Here is a 24731-nt window from a genome sequence, read left to right on the forward strand (position 1 = left end):
GATTACACACGAGGTTCCTATGTAATATGAAATAATGTCCAAATACATCTGTTTAGATTTAAAAATACTAATTAGATAGGATACTACACTCCAATGAGCTAAAACACTTCAAAATGAGTGTTTGGAGTGACCAAGGTGACATCTACGGACGTGTAATGATGCATGGGACTTGGGAATTGACTTTACTCTTCAAGAGTAAACTCCTTAGGGAGTTTTCGGCCATATACCCCATACATACATGAGTTCACGGCCGTGAACTCATGATTGGGTGATTTGGGGTGCTAAATGGCTTAAATGAACATGGGGAATGATGGAATGGATTTTCTAAAGCCTTGGAATGGATTGAATGTGCTTATATATTATTTATGGGAGTTCACGGCAGTAACCTTGGAGTTTACGGGCGTAAACTCCCCCCAAGCTCAAACCATAATTATTTTGGAAGGCTAGGACAATCACATGTGATTCTAACTAATTTTCCAAACCTTGGTATGAGTTTTGGGCATCATTTGACACCTATAGAGGAGTTTACGGCCCTGGAACTATTTCTTGAGAAGCTTTGGCTGTAAACTCCTAAATGGAGGGTGTTTGACATGTTTAAGGTCCCCAAACTATTTTTAGATGATTCTAGGATTTATTCCAAGGCTATTGGTGGAGTTATATGGCTTTTTAACATGCAAAAATGAGTTTACTCCACATGTATGAGGAGTTTACAGCCCAAGCGTGTTCCTTGGCCGTAAACTCTAGTTTGCTCCTCAAAATTCATGTTTAGGGTGTTCTATGTCCGGATTTGTAAGCCATAAGGTCGTGCCTAAGTCCCAAAATTGGTTTAGAGGGGTTAAATTGCTTAAAACCCAAGTTTTTAGGTGTTTACGGCCCAAGCATGCTCCTTGGCCGTAAACACATGTTCCAGGTCCAAATTGATAGATTAAACACATATTTGAAGGCCTAAGAGGTTAAACAACAAGTTGGGGATGTTACCTCAAAGATTTGGAGCCTTAATTCAATGTTTTGGACCTTGAGTCTTCGGTTGAGGAGAGATGTTAGAGAGAGAGTAGTGAGATGAAGCAAAAGCTTCAAATGGAAGTTTAGAACACTTTAAATAGTGTTCGGGATTTGGAAACGGTGGAATTCTACCCGATACCGACTTTAGACGGGGCTTTTGGTCGCACCCGACCAAGTTGTCGTAACCCGACATGGTCGATTTTAGAAATGTTCCAATTACTAATATGGGGTGTTAGAATGAGTTCTAAATGTACTAGGACACCCATTAAGTCATATTAGATAATCTCTAATTAACGACTTAATTTAATGACGAAATCGGAAATAAATTTGGAAACGACGATTGGTTGATTGAAATGGATTACGAAAAGGGTTACAAGCAATGGTACGAAATTTCGGGTTGTTACATCTGGTTCCTCGATCATATCGTGGAATATCATCTCCATGTTGAAAACTTGTTCCATGGGATTTGGGAAGACCATTGTAAGATTTTGATATCTACAAAACAGGAGAAGTTCCAGTCAAGTTGTTTAGAATCCTTGATGTAACACCCAAATGAAACATCAAGGCTAGGATTCAACACAATACTCTACAACCTAGAAGAGGGATGTCGTAATCTAGTTGCAGAATATTTGAAGGTAGGTAAATGAAGATTTAGCAATTTCCACCATGAAAAACGAAAAAGAAAATTTAAGTTTTAAATGAATTGAAACTCCTAGATCTTTTGAGATTTATTTAACTTTTCAATGGCATGTTTAATCTCGATTATGCCCTAATATTTGTGACTGGGATGCCGAGGATCACAAACAAGGTGTGAATAACCATGGGAATCACGTGGTGCACTCTATGCTACTATCACCTAATCCATTTGTTGGTTAGCCACACACGCTCCATTGATCTATGATAAACATCGAGCCACCCTTCGCTACCAATGCCAAACCCAAATTAGTGTGATGGTTAACCACAAACGCTCCACTAACGTCTCGGCAAGGGTACAAAGTGTCATTCCATGGATTAGCATACAATTTCACATTTTTCCTAAAGTAACTATGACTTGGGAATTTGAAAAAAACTTAGTTACTTTGTACTTCATTATACTTATAATGGAAGGTTTCTGTCCTATCCTACCCATTCGGATAACGACCCTCCACCAGTCAAGAGTGCAGTGGGTAAGAGTGGATACCCATTCAATCGCCATTTTATAGGCAATTTCCTTAAACACCCCTTATAGACCAGCTTTGTGAATGAGGCCTATTAACGGTAAGACTGACTCTTTACTCATATATATATATATATATATATATATATATATATATATATATATATATATATATATATATATAATATTAGACTTTTAATGTTACATATATATAGTATATGGTGTATTTTACACATTTAAAATACTAGGTGGTTTTATTAACTTGCTCTTTTAGTTAAACTTTTAATTAACTTAACAAAACCATGAGGGTGTAATTTGAACTTTTCAAAATATTAGAGTTTTAGAATTTAAATACTACATAATTAAACTATTAATAAAAATTTTAAATTCCAAAAATTGAGGGCAAGTTTTGAAACATTTCAAAACATTAGGGTTTAGAATTTAAATATTTCAAAATTAAACTTTTAATCAAAATTTAAATTCCAAAACTTGAGGGCAAGTTTTGAAACTCTTCAAAACATTAGGGTTTAACTATTTAAATTTCAAAAACAAAACTCTTAAGTTCAAATTTAAACTATAAAACCTAAAGGGGAAAATTGAAACTTTTCAAATAAGGCAATTATCTAATTTTGACCTAGTCAAATATCTTGTAGGATAATTCATCAAATTACTCAAATAATTAAACATTATCTTATAAGGTAACAAATATTTGATTAAATGGTAATTATCTACTATTTTGGTAAGGATATTCACCCAAAATCAATAAAAATCAGATTTTATTAATTAAAAAACGTTTATGGTAAGTATCCCAAGCCAAAACAGCAAGAAAATCGCCAAAAAAACACTTCCAGACCCTCGGACTCGCCGAGTCAAAGACTGGACTCGCCGAGTTCATCTACTGACTCACCGAGTCAGTTAAGCAGAAGGGCAAAAAACAATTTTTTTCAGCCATTAAACTATCAAATAAGAATCAATTTACAAAAAAACAGCCCTAGGCTTTGATACCACTAATGGGTTGTGAGCAATACATCATTCCTATTGTGTACATGCAAACCCTAATAGTTTTTGGATCTAGTTTGTCTAATGAACATGCAGTTGATAATCTAAAGCCATAAACAGTAGATCTAATAAACTATAACTGAAATTAGGGTTTAGATCTTACGTTTGATTGTTATATAGCAATAACAATCAATCATTGGCTTCAGAAAGCTTAGTGCCTCAAGTGTGACATCCCCAAAATCTCGGCCAGAAAAGACCGATTTTTATTTATGCTTTTAAAATAATTTCAGAGTAAATCCTTTTGATTTGAAAGAGTTGTGGAATTTGTTCCCAAAAACAAAACGTAATAAAACAATGTTTACCAAAGCATTTCATAAAAGAAATGTATTTTCGTTATATAACCAAAACTCGGGATGTCATGTTCCGATACAGACCATAAAGCGTAAACGATAACATTACAAGTCATTCAACAAATATATACATATACAGACTTGTAAACAAAACAACTTGATGGTTCATCCATCTTATGCCCTTGCGCCACTTCCTATAATACAAATAAAACTGAGTGGGTCAGGCTTGGGAGCCTAGTGAGCTTATAGGGTTTTCAACCCACAATAAATAATTATATTTAATTTCCACCAACAAACAATAACCCAATTACCCATTCCCGTTATTCTCACTTTACATCCCTAAGACAACTGACATAAGGGACCTAGTCTAAGAGTATTTCATCGGGGCGACGACACATGCTTCGGGGGTTCCTCAGCAATATAAGTCAAATAAGGCAACCATGAGGGGGATGGAGTACAGCGAATGAACACCCAAGTTCATTAACACCTACAGGTAGCGAGCCTGCTAGTGTTCCACATAACTGCCTAGAAAAGTCTGTGGTCGTCATCTAAACTCCGCTAGATGACTGAATCAAAACAACAACGAGGCCTCTCATCTGTTTATTACTCACCAACTATCTACCCATGTTCTACCCAACATATTAGTAGATAAGAATATACATTTTTATACATAGTTTATAAAAGCTGTATAGCATGCTTTAATCAATACATATTCCACATAACAGATGAGGCACACACACATACCACATATTTCGTAGAAAACAAATCAGATCTATGAGATAGAAGAGGGTGAATATACATTCACACATATAACACAAAATATACACATAACACGTATTTCGTATAAAATACTTTATAATTATGCGTTAGAAGAAAGTAACCTCACACTCACTTGATCAGAGGATGATCGGACAGCACTACGGCTGATAGAAGTAGTATTCTTTGGCAGATCTGGAAGATCTTCACAAAAAACCGGACTCCTCGCGGGCAGAGCTTCGGTTCGGGAATCGCACTTCTCGGGATCTTCGGGGCTTCGGGACTTGCTTCGGGGCTGGGGAATGATATCGAGGCTTCAGGATAATTCTTGCACGAAAAATGATGCAAAACGGGAGAGAGAAGAGAGAAAAAGAGCAAACGAGCCGGCTGCCCTCGCATCCTATTTATAGGAGGCTAGAGCCTCGGAGTACGCTGGGCATACAGCAGTACGCGAGGCGTACGCGTCCGAATCGTCATGGCATGCGTCATCCGAAGAACTCGAGTGCGAGGGACGTCACGCGTCGCTGTACGCTGGGCGTACAACAATACGTTGGGCGTACTTCGGATGAGTCTGATGACTCCCCTTCGGATAATACCAGATTTTATAATTAATTTTAAATATTAATTATTTAATAAACTTTGAAAATTCATATCTCCTTCATACGAACTCCATTTTTGACGTTCTTTATATACACGCGTAGGTGAGACTACGCTCTACAACTTTCGTTTAGACTCCATTGGCTAATTTTGAATTTATTTTTTATTAATTATTTTTAGTAGGTCGGGACAGAAAAACTTCGTTATAAATTCATAACTTCTTCGTTTGACGTCCGTTCCCGCCTAACTTTTCATCGCTTCGATACCAACAACGAGATCTTCGATTCTCGTTTAGATTGATTCGACTAAAAATCGCTCGATCTCAAAGCGAGTATTTTGGGGTGCATACCGCTAAGTCGAAACTTCTCATACGAAGTCAGATTTGGGCGTTCTATATATATTTGGAGACCTCGTTTCAACTACTACAACATTATCCAAAGATAACGAGTTTATTTTACACTTAAATTTTGACGCTTATTTTTATTCTTAATTAATCAAACCACATAATTAAGCAATTAAGCACAAAACACATAATACTCAAATAATACACTTTTATTATTTCAAAATGGGTTACAAAGGTTAACCTAGACTATTACATCAACGAAAATGCCTAGCCTGGAAACGCAGGCGTTACAATTCTCTCCCCCTTAGGATGATTCCGTCCCCGGAATCACACATCAACAAACAAATGCGGATAGCGACTCAACATGTCACTCTCCATTTCCCAGGTAAGATTTGGCCCATTCGAATGTTTCCAACGAACAAGAACTAATTCGACCATCTTGCGTCGAAGCTTCTTAGTCTTTCGGTCAACAATTGCCTCTGGTTCTTCAATTAACTTCTTGTTTTCATCAATTCTCAATTCAGAAATTGGAATTATATCGGGAACTTCTCCCGTGAACTTCCTCAAATAACACACATGAAAAGTGTTGTGAATTCCATTCAGTTCCTCTGGTAGTTCAAGCTTGTATGTTTGGTTCCCAATCCTCTGAAGAACTTTAAACGGTCCAATAAACCTTGGACTCAACTTTCCCCTTTTACCAAATCTTATAAGTCCCTTCCACGGCGAGACTTTAAGAAAAACCGAATCTCCAACTTCGAAGGTCATTAGCCTTCGCTTCTTGTCAGCATAGCTCTTTTGACGATCTTGAGCTGCTAACATTCTTTCTCTAATTATTTTCAACTTTTCAGCGGTTTGATGGACCATCTCAGGACCCATAAACTGCTTTTCTCCAGCCTCAAGCCAAGAAGACGGCGTACGACACTTCTGTCCATACAAAGCTTGATAAGGTGCCATCTTTATGCTCGAGTGGAAACAATTATTGTAGGAAAATTCTACCAAAGGTAAATGTTTATCCCAGTTACCTAAGAATTCCAGGGTACATGCTCTCAGCATATCTTCAATTGTTTGTATTGTTCTTTCACTTTGGCCATCATTCTGCGGATGGTAAGCTGTACTTAAACACAACTTGGTAACCAATTCCTCTTGTAGACTTTTCCAAAATCTCGAGGTGAAACGGATATCACAATTTGACACAATCGTTAACAGAACACCGTGAAGCCTCACAATTCCCTTCACGTAAGAATTTGCAAGCTTCTCCATAGACCATTTCTCCTTGGCTGCTATGAAATGCGCACTCTTAGTGAATCGATCAACGAACACCCAAATCATGTCGTGACCATTCTTTGTTCTGGGAAGTTTAGTGACAAAATCCATAGCAATGTCTTCCCACTTACCCATAGGCACAGGCAATGGTTCTAAACTCCCATACGGTTTCTGATGTTGTGTCTTTACTCTCGCACAAGTCACACACTCAGCCACATACTTTGCACCATCAAGCTTCATCGTCGGCCACCAGTAGTAGGGTTTTAGGTCCCTATACATTTTAGTGCTACCGGGATGAATCGAGTACATGGTTTTGTGAGCTTCTTCCATCAGAAGATCTCTGACTCCTCCTGTCTTAGGTATCCAAATCCGATCTTGGAACACCTTCAGTCCATGACTGTTTACACCGAACACCAATGTTTTGCCCAAAAGTTCCTCCTTTCGGTCATTCTTCTCAGAAGCTTCGCTTTGAGCTTTCTTTATACTTTCCAAAATAGTCGAGACAACTTTAATTCTCAACGCTCTTGGCCTTTTCCTTTCAAGATTGACTTTCCGACTGAGAGCATCAGCAACAATATTAGCTTTACCGAGATGGTAAAGTATCTCACAGTCGTAGTCCTTGAGTAACTCTAGCCAGCGTCGTTGCCTCATATTCAATTCTTTCTGATTAAAGAGATATTGGAGACTCTTATGATCAGTGAAAAGTTTGCACTTCGTGCCATAGAGGTAATGCCTCCATATTTTCAGAGCGAAAACTACCGCTGCCAACTCCAAATCATGAGTCGGGTAATTCTTTTCATGCTCCTTCAGCTGTCGAGACGCATATGCTATCACCTTTTCTCTTTGGGTCAAAACACAACCCAATCCAACCCCATACGCATCGCTATAAACAGCGACGTCTTCAACTCCATCGGGTAAAGAAAGTATCGGTGCCTCGCATAGCTTCTACTTTAGCTTCTCGAATGCTTCTTTATGCTTATCACTCCAAGCATAAGTAGCTCCTTTGTGGGTCAAAGCTGTTAATGGAGTAGCAATCAAAGAAAAGCCTTGGATAAACCTTCGGTAATATCCGGCTAATCCTAAAAAGCTTCGGATCTTCGTGGGACTTTTCGGTTGCTCCCACTTCATTACAGCTTCAATCTTTGCTGGATCAACCATTATCCCGTCTTGGTTGACCACGTGACCCAAGAATTGGACTTCACGAATCCAAAAATCACACTTAGAGAACTTTGCATACAACTTCTCCTTCTTCAAGACTTCTAACACTTCTCGTAAGTGTCTGACATGCTCCTCTTGGCTTTTTGAGTAAATCAGAATGTTTTCTATGAATACTATCACGGATTTATCAAGGAACGGATTACAAACCCTATTCATTAAATCCATGAATGCTGTCGGAGCATTGGTTAGTCCAAACGACATAACCAAGAACTCGTAGTGTCCATATCTAGTTCTGAATGCAGTCTTCTCGATATCTTGCTCTCTTACTTTTAGCTGATGATATCCTGACCTTAGATCGATCTTCGAGAAATAGCTCGAACCTTGCAATTGATCAAATAGGTCATCAATCCTTGGCAACGGGTATCTATTCTTTATTGTTGCCTTGTTCAGCTCTCTGTAATCAATGCACATTCTCATACTTCCATCTTTCTTCTTCACAAATAACACCGGAGCTCCCCAGGGTGATGAACTAGGTCTAATGAAACCTTTGTCCAATAACTCCTGAAGTTGCATCATCAGCTCCTTCATCTCCGTTGGTGCTATTCGATATGGTGCTTTTGCTATTGGCGTAGTTCCTGGTAACAAGTCTATTATGAACTCTACTTGTCTATCAGGAGGTAATCCAGGAAGATCTTCGGGAAATACTTCTGGATAATCACACACCACTGGTATACTCTGTATCACCTTCTTTTCCTTCTTAGCATCGATCACGAATGCTAGATATGATGTACATCCCTTGGTCAAACACTCCTGGCTTTCATTAGGGAAATGATTCAAGAATTTACTCGCCATTTGTCCCCGTACACCATAAATGAATCCTTCCCAGGCGGGTTTACTTTAACTATCTTCTTCTTGCATAAAATTTCGGCATCATTGGCGCTAAGCCAATCCATTCCCAGAACGATGTCGAAACCATTAAGTTCGATAGGCAATAATTCCTCGTGAAACTTATTCCCATTAAGGTCGATTAAGATGTTTTTCATACGATCGCTAACAGGTACAAACTTGCCACTAGCAACTTTGACTAATAAAGCATTATCTAGTCTATCAACAGGCAAGGCTAGTTTTCTACCAAACTCATGCGAAATAAAGGAGTAGTTGGCTCTAGAATCAAACAAAATTTGAGCAGGTAATTCGTTTATGAGAAAGGTACCTGAAGCGACATCAGCTTCATCTTTCGCAGCTTCGAGTGTCATCTGGAAGGCTCTCACCTTCGGCTTTGGTGGAATGTTGGGCTTAGCTGCATCTTTCTTCTTTGGACAGTCTTTCAAAATGTGCCCCTCTTCATTGCAACCAAAACACATCCTTTTGTTTTTCGGACACTCATTGGCAAAATGCCCAATTTTTCCGCACTTGTAGCAGGTTACATCCTCACTACATTTCCTAAAGTGCTTTTTCTTACACTTATCACACCATTTCGCTTCGCCTCCTTTTCCTCCACCATACTTTTTCGAATCAGATTTCGAAAATTTGTTTTTCTTACCGGAACCAGATGTTCCCTCAAACTTTCTCTTCTCACCAACCTCAACCTTTTCGGTGGTTCTCCCCTTAATCATGTTCTCAACAGACTTGGCAGCCCAGATAGCTGCCTCTAGAGTATGTGCCTGACGTACTGGCACCTCGTACTCCCATGGGAGTCCCTTCGCATACCGGTCAACCTTTGTCAGCTCGTCTGGGACGATACGCAAGGCAAACTCCATCTTATCGGTGAAGTTATTGGTGTAATCATCAACTGAGATGCTGCCTTTCGTCAATGCCAAAAACTTATTCTCCAACTCCAACAGATTTTGAGCCGAGCAGAACTTGCGCTTGAACTGCACCAAGAACTCTGCCCATGTCAATTGCAGTGGCTCATTAGGGCTTAACGTCTCCCCTAGAGTGTTCCACCAACGAACGGCTCCACCTCGGAATTGACGCACTACATAGATAGTCTGCAACTTGCCTCTGTAGCCACAAGTCATGAAGGCTAACTCCATTTCAGAGATCCAATCCATAACTCCAATCGGATCCTCATTTCCATTGAAGGTCGATGGTTTGCAAGTTAGAAAGTCCTGGTACTTGCATCCCATTCCATCATTCTTTCCGTCATGGTTTTTTTGCCTAACTATCGGTGGGTTGGCTTGACCAATAGACCCATTGAAGTTTCCACCTTCCGAGTGCCCTTCATTTAATTCAGGCTCTTCCACACGAATTGACAGTTCTTAACGATTATGTTGAAGCAACCGCCTCGTTTCATCCATCTGACGATCCAACATTGTTTGAATCATCATTTGCACACCAGCCATGGTTATTGGCTCAAGTGTTGCTACTACGACAGGTATTTGCTCAATCACTGGTGGTTGATTCCAGTTTTCATCAGCATTTCCAACTCCACTCCTTGTTCTCACCATTTTTGATATATACAACGAATAAGGTGAAATTAGATCCTCATTCACAATAGATATTCAAATCACCCTTATCACTCCGAAACGTTTACATGCTAGTTCTAATATCGTAGACGTACGCTTAGAATCCTACACACATAAAGTTTCTAGATCCGGTCGGCAACAGACCATAGATCCGAACAAATAATAACATATATGGCAACATATAACATTTAGCACATAAAGCATTTTAGGCAAGTTTCCTAAAATAAACTAGTGCTCATGTCTAAAATATCACAGACACACATCTCAAAATTTCACTTAGCATTCTAAGTTTAAGTCTAGAAATCCTACAAATTCCTAGTTCGCTTAAACTAATGCTCTGATACCAACTGTGACATACCCAAAATCTCGGCCAAAAAAGACCGATTTTCATTTATGCTTTTAAAATAATTTCAGAGTAAATCCTTTTGATTTGAAAGAGTTGCGGAATTTGTTCCCAAAAACAAAACATGATAAAACAATGCTTACCAAAGCATTTCATAAAAGAAATGTATTTTCGTTATATAACCAAAACTCGGGATGTCATGTTCTGATGCAGACCATAAAGCATAAACGATAACATTACAAGTCATTCAACAAATATATACATATACAGACTTGTAAACAAAACAACTTGATGGTTCATCCATCTTATGCCCTTGCGCCACTTCCTGTAATACAAATAAAACTGAGTGGGTCAGGCTTGGGAGCCTAGTGAGCTTATAGGGTTTTCAACCCACAATAAATAATTATATTTAATTTCCACCAACAAACAATAACCCAATTACCCATTCCCGTTATTCTCACTTTACATCCCTAAGACAACTGACATAAGGGACCTAGTCTAAGAATATTTCATCGGGGCGACGACACATGCTTCGGGGGTTCCTCAGCAATATAAGTCAAATAAGGCAACCATGAGGGGGATGGAGTACAGCGAATGAACACCCAAGTTCATTAACACCTACAGGTAGCGAGCCTGCTAGTGTTCCACATAACTGTCTAGAAAAGTCTGTGGTCGTCATCTAAACTCCGCTAGATGACTGAATCAAAACAACAACGAGGCCTCTCATCTGTTTATTACTCACCAACTATCTACCCATGTTCTACCCAACATATTAGTAGATAAGAATATACATTTTTATACATAGTTTATAAAAGCTGTATAGCATGCTTTAATCAATACATATTCCACATAACAGATGAGGCACACACACATACCACATATTTCGTAGAAAACAAATCAGATCTATGAGATAGAAGAGGGTGAATATACATTCACACATATAACACAAAATATACACATAACACGTATTTCGTATAAAATACTTTATAATTATGCGTTAGAAGAAAGTAACCACACACTCACTTGATCAGAAGATGATCGGACAGCACTACGGCTTATAGAAGTAGTATTCTTTGGCAGATCTGGAAGATCTTCACAAAAAACCGGACTCCTCGCGGCAGAGCTTTGGCTCGGGAATTGCACTTCTCGGGATCTTCGGGGCTTCGGGACTTGCTTTGGGGCTCGGGAATGATACCGGGGCTTCGGGATAATTCTTGCACGAAAAACGATGCAAAACGGGAGAGAGAAGAGAGAAAAAGAGCAAATGAGCCGGCTGCCCTCGCATCCTATTTATAGGAGGCTGGAGCCTCGGAGTACGCTGGGCGTACAGCAGTACGCGGGGCATACGCGTCCGAATCGTCATGGCATGCGTCATCCGAAGAACTCGAGTGCGAGGGACTTCACGCTTCGTTGTACGCTGGGCGTACTTTGGATGAGTCCGATGACTCCCCTTCGGATAATACAAGATTTTATAATTAATTTTAAATATTAATTATTTAATAAACTTTGAAAATTCATATCTCCTTCATACGAACTCCGTTTTCAACGTTCTTTATATCCACGCGTAGGTGAGACTACGCTCTATAACTTTCGTTTAGACTTCGTCGGCTAATTTTGATTTATTTTTTTATTAATTATTTTTAGTAGGCTGGGACAGAAAAACTTCGTTATAAATTCATAACTTCTTCGTTTGACGTCCGTTCCCGCCTAACTTTTCATCGCTTCGATACCAACAACGAGATCTTCGATTCTCGTTTAGATTGATTCGACTAAAAACCACTCGATCTCAAAGCAAGTATTTCGGGCTGCATACCGCTAAGTCGAAACTTCAGAAAATCATAACTTCCTCATACGAAGTTAGATTTGGGCGTTCTATATATATTTGGTAACCTCGTTTCAACTACTACAACATTATCCAAAGATAACGAGTTTATTTTACACTTAAATTTTGACGCTTATTTTTATTCTTAATTAATCAAACCACATAATTAAGCAATTTAGCACAAAACACATAATACTCAAATAATACACTTCTATTATTTCAAAATGGGTTACAAAGGTTAACCTAGACTACTACATCAACGAAAATGCCTAGCCTGGAAACGCAGGCGTTACATCAAGTGATGCCCCTCTCATGGAGTTACAAACACCACTAAGCAACTTGGATGAAGAGGGAGGAGAAAGGAGGCACCAAAAACGGTTGGAAACCCTAAAGGAACACTTATCCACGTTTTTGGGTCTCAAGGGTTCTTTAAATAGGTAGGCAATTAGGGTTATCTAACAAGGAAACCCTAATTTGACTCCTTAAGCCCTAAGCAACCCATGGACCCCTTCTGGAACATGCCTTGGACGATTTCTATGGGCTTCCCCATAGAACTCGTCCAACCTATTATTCCAAGGACATCCATAGCCCAATTGCAGTTATCTTATAATTACAATTCCAGTCCCCTATGTTTAATTAATCTCTTTTAGCCACATAATTAATTATTTATTAATTCTTGACTAATATTAATTAAAGAATATGATTTCTCCTTTAATATATTATTCTCATAATATATTAAGAAATCATAATTAATCATTTCTCTCCTTAATTCATCCTACATATTGCTATGGTGAAGGCAACCCAAAAGGACCATGCTCATAATCGGGTCAAGTACATACCAAAATAGTTATGGACTTAGACACTAGTCCAACAAATATATAGTTTGGAATTCCTAGGGTTTCAACTTGTAAACCCTAATTCACTTGGGTGTTTAATCCATTAAGTCATTAGCCTTATGGACTAACACTTCATGGACTCTCACATAAACTTAGTCCATCACTAATCAATCATGGATCATTGCCCAAACTATATGTATCATTGATTTACATAATTAGTCCCCATTAATTTAATTAGTCTCTTTTGATCATTAAATTAATTCCAAATTAATTCTTGATCAATACTAATTAAATAATATGATTTCTCAATTAATGTATTATACATGTAGTATATTAATAAATCACAAATAACTTCTTCTCAAATATCAATCCTATCAAATTGTTCTGGTGAATGCAACCCGAAATAGACCATGCTACTATCGGGTCAAGTAAATGCCAATTATAGTTATGGGCTTAGACACCTAATCCAACATCGACATGGAGGTGGGTATTGTTTTGGTTTTTTCTCCTGCTCTTAGTTGAGGGATGTTGAGTTGCATGAGTTTATTGCCACTGAGGTTTTAAGAGTCCTTCTGGAGGACATGCCTGACCTGTTTGGTACGGTCAAGGAGAGGTTGACTGAGATGATGGATGAGCATATGCGGACTCTCTAGGTGGATCTAGGAGTTTGTCAGTTTGGGGCACACACTCTCACTGTTGTGGCAGGCATGGGAGATCACATGAGAGGCCTTTTCGTGCGAGGGGAGGTGGCTCCTTTAAGTGTGGCCGTATAATAGATATTAGAAGCGACTACAGTCAAGTGGTACTAATATGTTTCCACTGCAACTAGGTAGGCAATAAGAAGGCCAATTGTTCGAGTTTATCTAAGGAGCGGTGAAGGCACCCACTCATCCCACCTTCGGGATTACTAATGACTATTAGGGCAAAGTGGAGGCTCCTGTAGTGAAGATCCGAGCAATTTAGTAGACAGATGAGGAGGCTAGAGCAATATCCAATGTGGTTACCGGTATGTCTTCTATTTACTTATTTCCTATTTTCGTGATTATGCTTTTTTTTTGTTTTCAATGTGATTAGATATTTTCCAAGTCAACACTATGCTCGTTCTTGTCCTTTTTGATTCGGGTGCTACTCGATCATTAGTGTATCTTTCCATTATCAATAAGTTTGAAGTTGTTTCATGAGCTCTAGATTTCGCTTTGGAGGTAGAGATCACCGATGATCGCACTATGAGTTCTTCGAGGGTTCATTGAGATTGTGTGTTGGAGATGTTCTAAGTCGGTTTCTTCTTGATCTCATTCATATTTATTTGAGGGGGAAAGGATTATTGTTGGCATGGATTGTTTGAGCTGGTTTGGGGCTATGGTCGACTACTAACATCAGTTAGTGCAGGTTCAAACCCCAAGTAGGGAAAAGTTATCAGCCATAGTGAGCAAGCATAGGGAGCTCCAAATATTTATTCAACTACGACGTGTAGGATGTACTTGCAACATGGATTTTTATGGTTTTCGGCCTATGTCAGGGATATTGGGATGTGGAATGGAAGTTTATTGATGACGTGCTAGTTGTATATGACTTCTCTCATGTGTTTCCTAAGCATTTTCTAGAATTGCGTCCTAAGAAGGAGGTGGAGTTCAGGATTGACCTAGTTTCGGGTATGGATCTGATAGCCAAAGCACCTTATCGTCTTGCACCTCCTGAAATGTTGGAGTTATACATACAACATTAGGAACTGTTGGACAAGAGGTTCATCAGGTCGACCAGTTCTCCGTGAGGGGCTCCCATTTTGTTTGTGAATAAGACGGACGGATCCCGCCAGATGTGTATTGATTATAGGGAGCTGATTAAGCTAACGGTGAAGAACCATTATCCAATCCAAAGGATCTAAAATTTATTTGATCAGCTTCATGGTGAATCATGGTTTTCCATGATTGATTTGAGATCAAGTTATCAGTTGATGAGGGGTGCGAGGATATTTAGAAAATAGCCTTCAGGGCTCGTTATAGGCATTATGAGTTTATGGTAACGCCATTTGGGATCACAAATACACCGACAACATTCATGGACCTCATGAACCGAGTATGCAGGCCAATGTATGCACTAGTAGGATGAATGTCACCTAACCGCTTGGGTGTTATCTTTTTATGGTCAGGTGTATTCACGGTTTCTATAACCAAGTTATAGGCCGATTACACAAGTTCTTCAAATTAGATGTATATCTTATGTTCCAATAGGTTATGCAAATATTCCAACAATAGAGTGATAATTTTTTTATGCTAGTTCAAACAATGGAATAATCAGCGGCCAAAAAGATCTACCTTGTGTGATCTAAGAGACCCATAGTTTATGGAATGGACACCTTTAAGCCCACGAAATCCAAGAAGGCCCATATAAATCGATCATTCTTCTTTGTATTGAACAAGACACTAGAAGAGGAACTACTCATTTTATCTGAAAAGAAACTCTATAGAGACTAGTACTTCAGGTATCAACTAGATAGAACTCATACTTTGCATTTAACACACAAGTACTTGGTTCTTAATGTCAATTTAATATTTATAAACGGATTGCAGATATTTACAAAAGAATAATCAACTAATCACAAACAAGTTGGAACTAAGAGACCTCGAGTATAGCTTATTTTGTAAATGGATTGCACATATTCTAACAATATAGTGATATTTTTGTTTTATGCTAGTTCAGATAATGGAATAATGAACGGTCAAAAAGAGTCACCCTTTGTGATCTAAGAGACCCATAGTTTATGGAATGGACACCTTTTAGCCCAAGAAAACCAAGAAGGCCCACATAGATAGATCATTCTTCTTTGTATAGAAACAAGATACTGGAAGAGGAACTACTCCTCTTATCTAAAAAGAAAGTGTAGAGAGACAAGTACTTCATTTATCAACTAGATAGAACTCATACTTTTCATTTAACACTGAATTACTTGGGTCAATCTAATATTTGTAAATGGTTCTTAATGTCAATCTTCCATTTGTAAATGGCTTGCAAATATTCCAACAATACAGTGATATTTTTGTTTTACGCTAGATCGAACAATGGAATAATGAACAGACAAAAAGAGTCACCCTATGTGATCTAAGAGACCCATAGTTTATTGAATGGACACGTTTAAGCCCAAGAAATCCAAGAAGGCCAACATAGATGAATCATTCTTCTTTGTATAGAAACATGACACTAGAAGAGGAACTACTTCTCTTAGCTGAAAAGAAAGTCTATAGAGACTAGTACTTCAGGTATCAACTAGATAGAACTCATATTTTTCGTTTAACACTGAAGTCCTTGGTTGTTAATGTCAATTTAATATTTCTATATGGCTTGTAGATATTTATAGAAGAGTAACCAGCTGAGCGCAAAAAGTTGGAAATGCACTCTATGAGTATAACTTATTATCTATGCTTAAAACATAATGTACTTGTTATCCTTATTATATAAATGACATTCACATATTCTAACTCTAGAGAATGAATTTTTAATGGAAAATAATATAGTTTATTTGACATATGTGAATCATATTTATATATAAATAATTCATAATGATATTTTCACTAAACTGTAGAGAAAATAATTATTAAGGAACTATACATTGTAATGTATGACTTCCTGTATAATAAATGTCTAAGATTCAACAGAAGATACCAAATCAATTTGATCAACAACTATAGTCATTGTAATTATGTTTTACATGTTAAAACATAATTATGAAATCTTTGTTGAAGTTTTCAAATATAATGTTGAGATACAAATTAGTAGAACCATCTAAAGCCTTTGAGATTATAAAAGATGAATTAAACCTTACTAGATATGGTTTACTTTCTAATCATTGGAAATTATCTTCCTTTATTCTTTTTTGGATTATACATTAATCACTATCACTTTTATCTTGAATACAAATACCAAATAATAAGTAGATAAAACACTTTATAAGATTTAGTATGGAAAGGCTCCATTCTTATATTACTAAATGTTTTGAGGATTTGAAGCCTATGTTAGAATAAAGCTTCTAAACCCTAAACCTACTAATTACATATTTGTAGAATACTCTAAAAATTGATTATATTATTTATACAAATCCACTAAGAATCAGTCCTCTTATTCTTCTGACAGGTGAGTTAACAGAAACCAAGCTTCTAATGACAAAGCTAGTCAGCGGCAGATGGAACTTGAAGCAGCTCAAGAACCATAGCCTAATGTAGTTGCAGTTGGCACCAGTTTCACCAAGGAATTATTGAACATAAATAACAATTATTCAAAAACAAAAACAGTTCGCATATATGGTAAAAATCATCTGTAACTAGAGAAATGTGGAATCTCTTACTGATGAGTTCTTCTTGATGATTTTTGGCAAATCCATCAACTACCAAAATGTTATATCAGATCTTGAATCTAGTTAATAACTAAAAATCATGAACACTAAGATATAATTTTAGAGAATAAATCTCTAGATCGTTTAGATCTTTCACAGGTATATTAATAGGTAACAAACTATTCAATCAGAACACGTCGAAGAACACAATATAGAATCAATATGAAGCTTATGATTCAAACGTAGTCACACCTCAGCAGAGCTCGATAAAGAACTTCCACTGTAGAGGCGAGCTAGGGTTTACAATACTATGATGAGAAAATTATTAAAGCCTCTCCTAACTAAGGATGCATGCATGCACCTTAAATACTAAAACCCTATGCACGGTTGGACAAGACCAAACCGGCTACAAAACTGGGCTAAAAGGAATGAGCCCAAGATGCAACATCCTAATTCCAACAATCTCCCCCTTTGCGTCAATTGGGGCGAGACCTTCACTTTGGTTGTGTCGCCTTGACTTGCTTCACGACTTTGAACAACCGAGGAATAATGGCAAGAAGCGTCTGCTGAAACTGAATATACCAACGAAGCATATCAGTAAACAACTTCTTTTCAGCTTCACTATTCTGATTACACCAATGGATGATCTCCAAAATATGCACCAAACAAGCAGTAGAGAACAGGTGTTTATCAATAAGAGCGAACATCACAGTATGATACTTTGTGCCAATCTTGCCCTTGATCATCGTGTTTACATTGCCAGCTCTTCCAATTGCTTTGACATTAGTACGTTTATGAATGGCAGCTGCAATCTCTTGATCCATTTTTGCTACTTCATGAATGTAGAAAACAAGCATTCGCTTGATATGATCAATGATCGGCTGATACTCCTGAGGATTGCATAGCATAATATTGTTGAGGAGTATCCGTTCGTGTGGGTTTAGATTTGGAAGGTCAGCTAGGGAAATGGTATGGATCGAGCTATCTGAGCCTCGGGTCACTTTGAATTTGACATTAATGAATTTCCCAGTTGAAGAGGGCTTCAATACTGTGACCGTTGTAATTTTCTTCAAGATCCAGGTCAGGTATTGTGGTTGAGCAAATTCCAAATAAAATTCCAGCAGATCGTGATCAACCTTCGGGTCTGGAGAAGGATCGACATCAGTAGAGGTGAAGTAGTGAAAGATGAATGCGTTTCGGTTGATCGGCATGTCGAACTGAGCGTCCTTCGAGTTCTCAAGGCTAAACAATAAAACAGGTTCAAGCCAATGACTACTCGGTTCATCAATGACTTCCTTTTGGAGTGATTCAATAGTCCACTCGGGAAACATTGACTTCTTTTTATCAAGAAGTTCCTTCTCTTTCATTTCTTTCTCCAACTGATCCATCTTCTCCTGAAGCTCTTGCTTAGAAGGCTTGTATTTTGGATCAGGCTTGGAAGGAGCTCCTGTAACAATATCATCAATATCATCCTCTTCATCTTCATCATCTTCGCTAATGATCTTCTTTTCTTTTGACTTTTCCTGGTCGAAGCTTCATTATCCTTCGGTCCAGCAGTAGCTTTTGGTTCTGGAGGAGGCGGAGGTTGTGTTTTGTCAAATTTGCCTCCTTGGGATTTCTTTTCTCCCCCTTGTTTCGAAAGAATGACAGTGTCTAAAACACCTTCAATTTGACTGAGAATATCAAAGGTTGGACGTAGTTTCTCAACCAAGTGATGGTAAATGGAGATCGTTAAGATTGAGTCATGAGCGTCCAGAAGATGAAGCAGGATTGAATGGACATCACCAACAGAACTGCTAATCACCTGTCTTTAAGATTTTAGATCATTAATCTCTTGAGTTGCAGTACGGAGCTTTAGGTTCTGAATTTTGAGCTGAGAGGTTTGCTTGTCCAACTCATCCATAAGTTTATTTTCAACTGCTAGCTTTGCCTTAAGAGTTGTCAACCGGTCATCATCTTTGGTATGAAGCTGTTCATTAGCAGATTCAATAGCTTTACGAGCCACACCAAGTTATGATAGTTTGGCCTCCAGTGAGCGTTTAAGAGAGTTAACTGAAGCAGTCACGGTGTTTGCAATTTTCTATGCAGCAGCTTGAAGGGAATCTAGAAAGATTTGAGCTTCTAAGATTAGTTTTTTTGACTTTTGCGGTCGCATCCTTGCAGTCTTTAGTAGAGGCTTCCACTGTAAGTGAAGCCTTTTGTCATTGAGAAGTGGAGGCATCAATGGCCTTCGCTGCATTGGAGATAGAGGTGTCATGCTCCTTTACTGCAGAAGAGAAGAGGGCCTTGAGAGCAGCTTCTGAGTAGGGATTAGCATAGGAAGAAGAAAGTAACTGATCAAGATTATTAGTCACAGCCTTAAAATATCGCTTGGTGAGAGGAGCGTCATCATCATCATCATCGCTATAAACACGATAAGGACTGAAGTAAGTTGAATCAAACTCCATGTCCTCACCTCCAAGAACAGTGTTGGTTTCGGTTGAACGGGTAGGAGATGGTTGTTTAGTAGTGACAGTGGTTTCGGGTGGAGAAGAACGAACCCCCATATTAGATACATTGGTCTGAACTCCTGTTGTTGTGGTAGTAGTAGCGTCGACAAAAATGGGTGTTGGAATGGGAATCATGAAAGAAGTTTGAGATGTGATAACAGGGAAGGTTATGGGTAGGGAAATAGCAATAGAAGCAGGTGGAGGAGAAGGTGCTTTATATCAAACAGGTACCTCTGGAGTCGGTGAGCGAGGAAGGGTATCACCACGAACTGAAACCTCCTCATCAAAGCTTTCACTCCTAGATGCAATAGGAGATGGTCATTTATGTCCAATAGGGACATAATCAGAATCTGAATCACTCGAGGACTGAAGAATAAGCCGCCGAGTAGGTTTCTTCGCCTTTTTCTTCTTGGCTTGTGAGGGTGCTGCCTTCTCAGTCTTTCATTTCTTTGGAGTTTGCCCCTTAGCTCCTTTGATGACCACTCCTTCATTATGTTTATCCTGTTTCTTTCCCCTCTCGGATGGTTTATCTGCTTCCTCAATGGAACGAACCATTGCTGGTGTGAGTTCCCTTGGGCCCATAGATGGAAGTTTCTTGTAGTCTTGAATGATTGCACTTTGGTCAGAAAAACAGGCATACATGGGTGCCGGAATCGATCCAACCAAAAGATACTTAGATGATCAATGACCAGAATCTTGGTTGTATGAAACGTTGCAATACAAGAGAGAAGCGAATCTGCTATGATTGGGACATGGAGATGATCCATCGCCCATTTTGTGATAATAGACCAGAACCTTCCACAGGAGACTTCAGAATGTCGTGAAGACAGGATAAGCTTTGAACAAGTTGTTGCCATAAAACTGAGCCATAATCTAAATGTACTCCATTGTACAAACCATAAAGCATGGCCATAAAGGACTTTCTTGCACCGTCATATCCAGCGCTTCGCTTAGAAAGACCTTTGAGCAACAAGGTGAAGAGGTCGTTCCGTTGAGGAGGAAGGCAGGATTTCTTGAACTTCGTTACTGTGGTTAGGGTTTCAGTGTACCCCATATTGTAGAACATGGAGAACAATTGACCAGTGGTGATGGAATCGGGTTTTACCATGGTTGTTTTATGAGCAAGACCGAGTAGGTTGCAGAAGCGATTCTTTGAAATCGAGGTCTTCTCGTTGTGAATGTCAAAGTGTAGTCTCTAAGCAACTTTGTCGTAGTATGCATTGGAGTAGATGTGAGAAAGGCAAGACATGGGAACAACTTGCACTTGGGATAGAGCGAAAATGAGTGGAGAGTATTTGAGGCATTCCACAATTTGCAGCATGTAGGATTCATAGGCTGAAGGCGTAAGGTCGATAATGAGATTCTGATTGGGTTTAATGGCCAGAAGGTTGGAGTGAACAGATATATCTTGAACAGAAGACGATTCCGCCATTGATGAAGCTTGAGAAGAAGATGATGAACAGTGAGAGAAATCGCCTTTTTCTTTTAGAGTATTTGTAAGTGGTAAAAGAGTAAAGTTGATCTTGAGATACCCTTTTATACGTGATAGTAGGAGAGAGAAAGATCCGCCTAAATTCTCTTCCTTTTGTGAAACGATTCTAGATGCGATGGGGAGTAGACAGTTGGCAACCCCGATGATGACGCAGGAAAGAGAAAAGACGTTTCACTTTTTACGTGCCTTTCCATAGAAAGTACCCTTTTCAAATCGACGAAACGATTGGATAATTGTTGACTCATCCTTCGTGCTTTATCTGAAACTTCACCCACATAATGTACATGAACCGTCATCAACCTTATAATATCCACCATAATTCCTGTTAGAACTCAAGCTACAAAAAAATAGCTCATATATAAATTAGAACCAGACTTTTGAAAAATCAAAGATTTTCGTGCATAGAGTGTGAAACAAAAAGAAATAAATCAAACTTTATGGGATATTGTGATGTTAATTAAGAGATGAAACGGTAGATCCCAGACACGAATCTCCTCCTTTCAAGTCAAGAGAGACTTCAAAGTGTCTGTGTGGTTTCCCGTTAAAATACGATCAAAGACTTTTGAAGAAGCAATGAAAGGCATCTTTTTAGATATAAGGCTTGTAAGGAAGGCTTTCGCTTCAATTCAAATTTTGGTACTTGATATAAGACCAAAAGAGAATGAGGTACTTATGAGATCAATGTGGCTTGTTTAACAAGTAGGTTTCATATGTATTTAGTTGTTGGTTGAAACTGAGAAATCTCAAAAAAAAATATAACTGGATCCTTAGGGAAGAAAAGTCTTGGTGATAGACATTTTCAAAAGGATCTTTCAGAATAAAAATAGATTTCATTGGTGATAGCTAGAATATAGTAATTGTTCACCGTCAAGGCATTAAAGGTATTGAATTGTGGGTTTCACTTAGTACGTAGTGACACGAGACTAAGATCATAAACATAGATTTTTGTGTAACCATAAACCTCAGTGGTAAGTGCTGAGAGTCTCAAGGGTTACTTGAGTGAGATGAAGTGTAATGGAGAAAAATGATGGAGGTGGTTTAAGAAGTGAATTTACCTCTACTATAAAAGTAGGACCTCACAGAAATCTCTAAACTTAATATGAGAATAGTAAGGTAGCTCTCTATTAGAGTGAATGTAACAGTCTATTTTGGAAAACATGATTCTTATTTATCACATTATTAAGGCTTCACTTAAAATCTTTTGAGGTTTTGGTCAACATGCAGCAGCATGCATCTAGGGACACTAAAGTAGTCTTATGAAAAGAATTTATACTTGTTGTAGCTCCACCATTTAGAGTATCTTTGATACGAAGAAAATTGAATAAAAATGAAAAATATTTTTGGATTTTGTGAAAATTTTCGAAAGAAAAACAAAAACAAAAACAAAATTATTTTTGGATTTTATGTAAAAAAAAATTTGAAAAGAAAAACATAAATATAAGTATGAAAAAGAGTATACAAAAAAAACAAAATTCCTTTTAATGAAAAAGAAGCGAACGAGCTCAAAAGGATCGAACCCAAAATAGACCGAGCGTTCGGTTCATTTCGGTTTCTGGGTGAACCGAACTCGAAATATACCGAGCGTTCGCTCTATTTCGCTTCTTACCTTTAATGGAGCGAAGGAGATTTTGGTACTGATTCTGCTTCCATCATTCCTAGGCCTTGTAAGATCTTATTGAAACTTGCTTCAGGTAAAGCCTTAGTGAATATATCTGCTAATTGATCAATGGTCCTAACGAAATGAATCTCTACATTACCATCTTCCACTTGATCTTTGATGAAGTGATACCGTAGTGCTATGTGCTTTGTCTTCAAGTGTTGCACTGGGTTATGACAAATCCTAATTTCACTTTCAGAGTCGCAATATAGTGGGATTTTCTTCATGTTCAGTCCATAGTCATTGAGCTGACTCAGTATCTAAACTACCTGAGATGTGCATGAGGCGGCGGCAATATATTCAACTTCAGCAGTGGAGAGAGAAACACAGGTTTGTTTCTTTGATTTCCAGCTAACCAATTTACCATCAATAAATTGGCATCCTCTAGTGGTGCTTTTACGATCCAATCCACAACCTTCTAAGTCGGTATCTGAGAATGCTTGGACAAAGAAACCTGAGTTGGTTGGATACCATAGTCCGAGGGACGAAGTTCGCTTCAGATAGCGAAAGATGTTCTTCACTGCTAGCATGTGAGGTTCATGTGGGTTAGCTTGGAATCGGGCACAATAGCAGACTGAGAACATGATGTGTGGCCTGCTAGATGTGTGATACATTAGTGACCCAATCATCTGATGATAAAGCGTCATGTCAATAACTGGCTTTTCCAAAGATGGTGTAAGCTTAGTTCCAAAAGCCATAGGGACTTTCACTTTAGAGTCGCCTAACATCCCAAACTTGGAAAGTGTCGACTTTGTATATGCCTCTTGATTGATAAAAATGCCTTCGGGTCCCTGTCTAATATTTAAGCCAAGGAAAAAATTAATTGGACCCATTGAGCTCATCTCAAATTTAGTTTCCATCAACTTCCTGAAATCAGCTATTATGCTGGGATTCGTGGAGCCGAAGATGATGTCATCAACATAAATTTGGACTATCATAAGGTGGTTACCCTCTCTCTTACGAAAGAAGGTTGGGTCAACCGAACCTTGTTTAAATTTGGAGATTTTTAAGAATCGAGTTAGGGTTTCATACCATGCTCTGGGAGCCTGCTTCAGGCCATATACTGCTTTGTCTAGAATGTAACAGTGATTTGGATGCTTCTCGTTCATGAAGCCTAGAGGTTGCTCAACGTACACAGTTTCTTCAAGTTCTCCATTGAGAAAGGCACACTTTATATCCATTTGATAGACCTCAAAGTTCTTGTGTGCAACATAAGCAAGAAAGATTCGAACCGACTCTAATCTTGCAATTGGAGCGAAGGTCTCTTCATAATCTATACCTTCCTCTTGACAGTATCCTTTCACCACCAACCGGGCCTTGTTGCGAATCACATTCCCTTCCTTCTCCATCTTATTTCTGAATACCCACTTGAGACCGACAACAGAAGCATCTTTTGGAGTTAGAATCAGACGCCATAATTTGTTTCTTTCAAACTCGTTCAGCTTGTCTTGCATGGCTTGTACCCAATCAGAATGATCAAGAGCTGAATTCACCATCTTCGGTTCAACTTTGGAGACGAAAGAGTTGAACATGCAAAATTCTACTTGAGAGAATAATGTAACTTGCTTCGCTTTCAGCTGTGATCGAGTTAATACTTTTTCATAAGATTCTCCAATGATTTGACTTTGAGGATGGTCTTTGGTCCATTTAATGAGAGGAGGGAAATTTGGATC

This window comes from Lactuca serriola, chromosome 1 (assembly GCF_051521515.1).
Source record: "Lactuca serriola cultivar US96UC23 chromosome 1, Lser_US96UC23_V15, whole genome shotgun sequence".
NCBI lineage: Eukaryota > Viridiplantae > Streptophyta > Magnoliopsida > Asterales > Asteraceae > Lactuca > Lactuca serriola.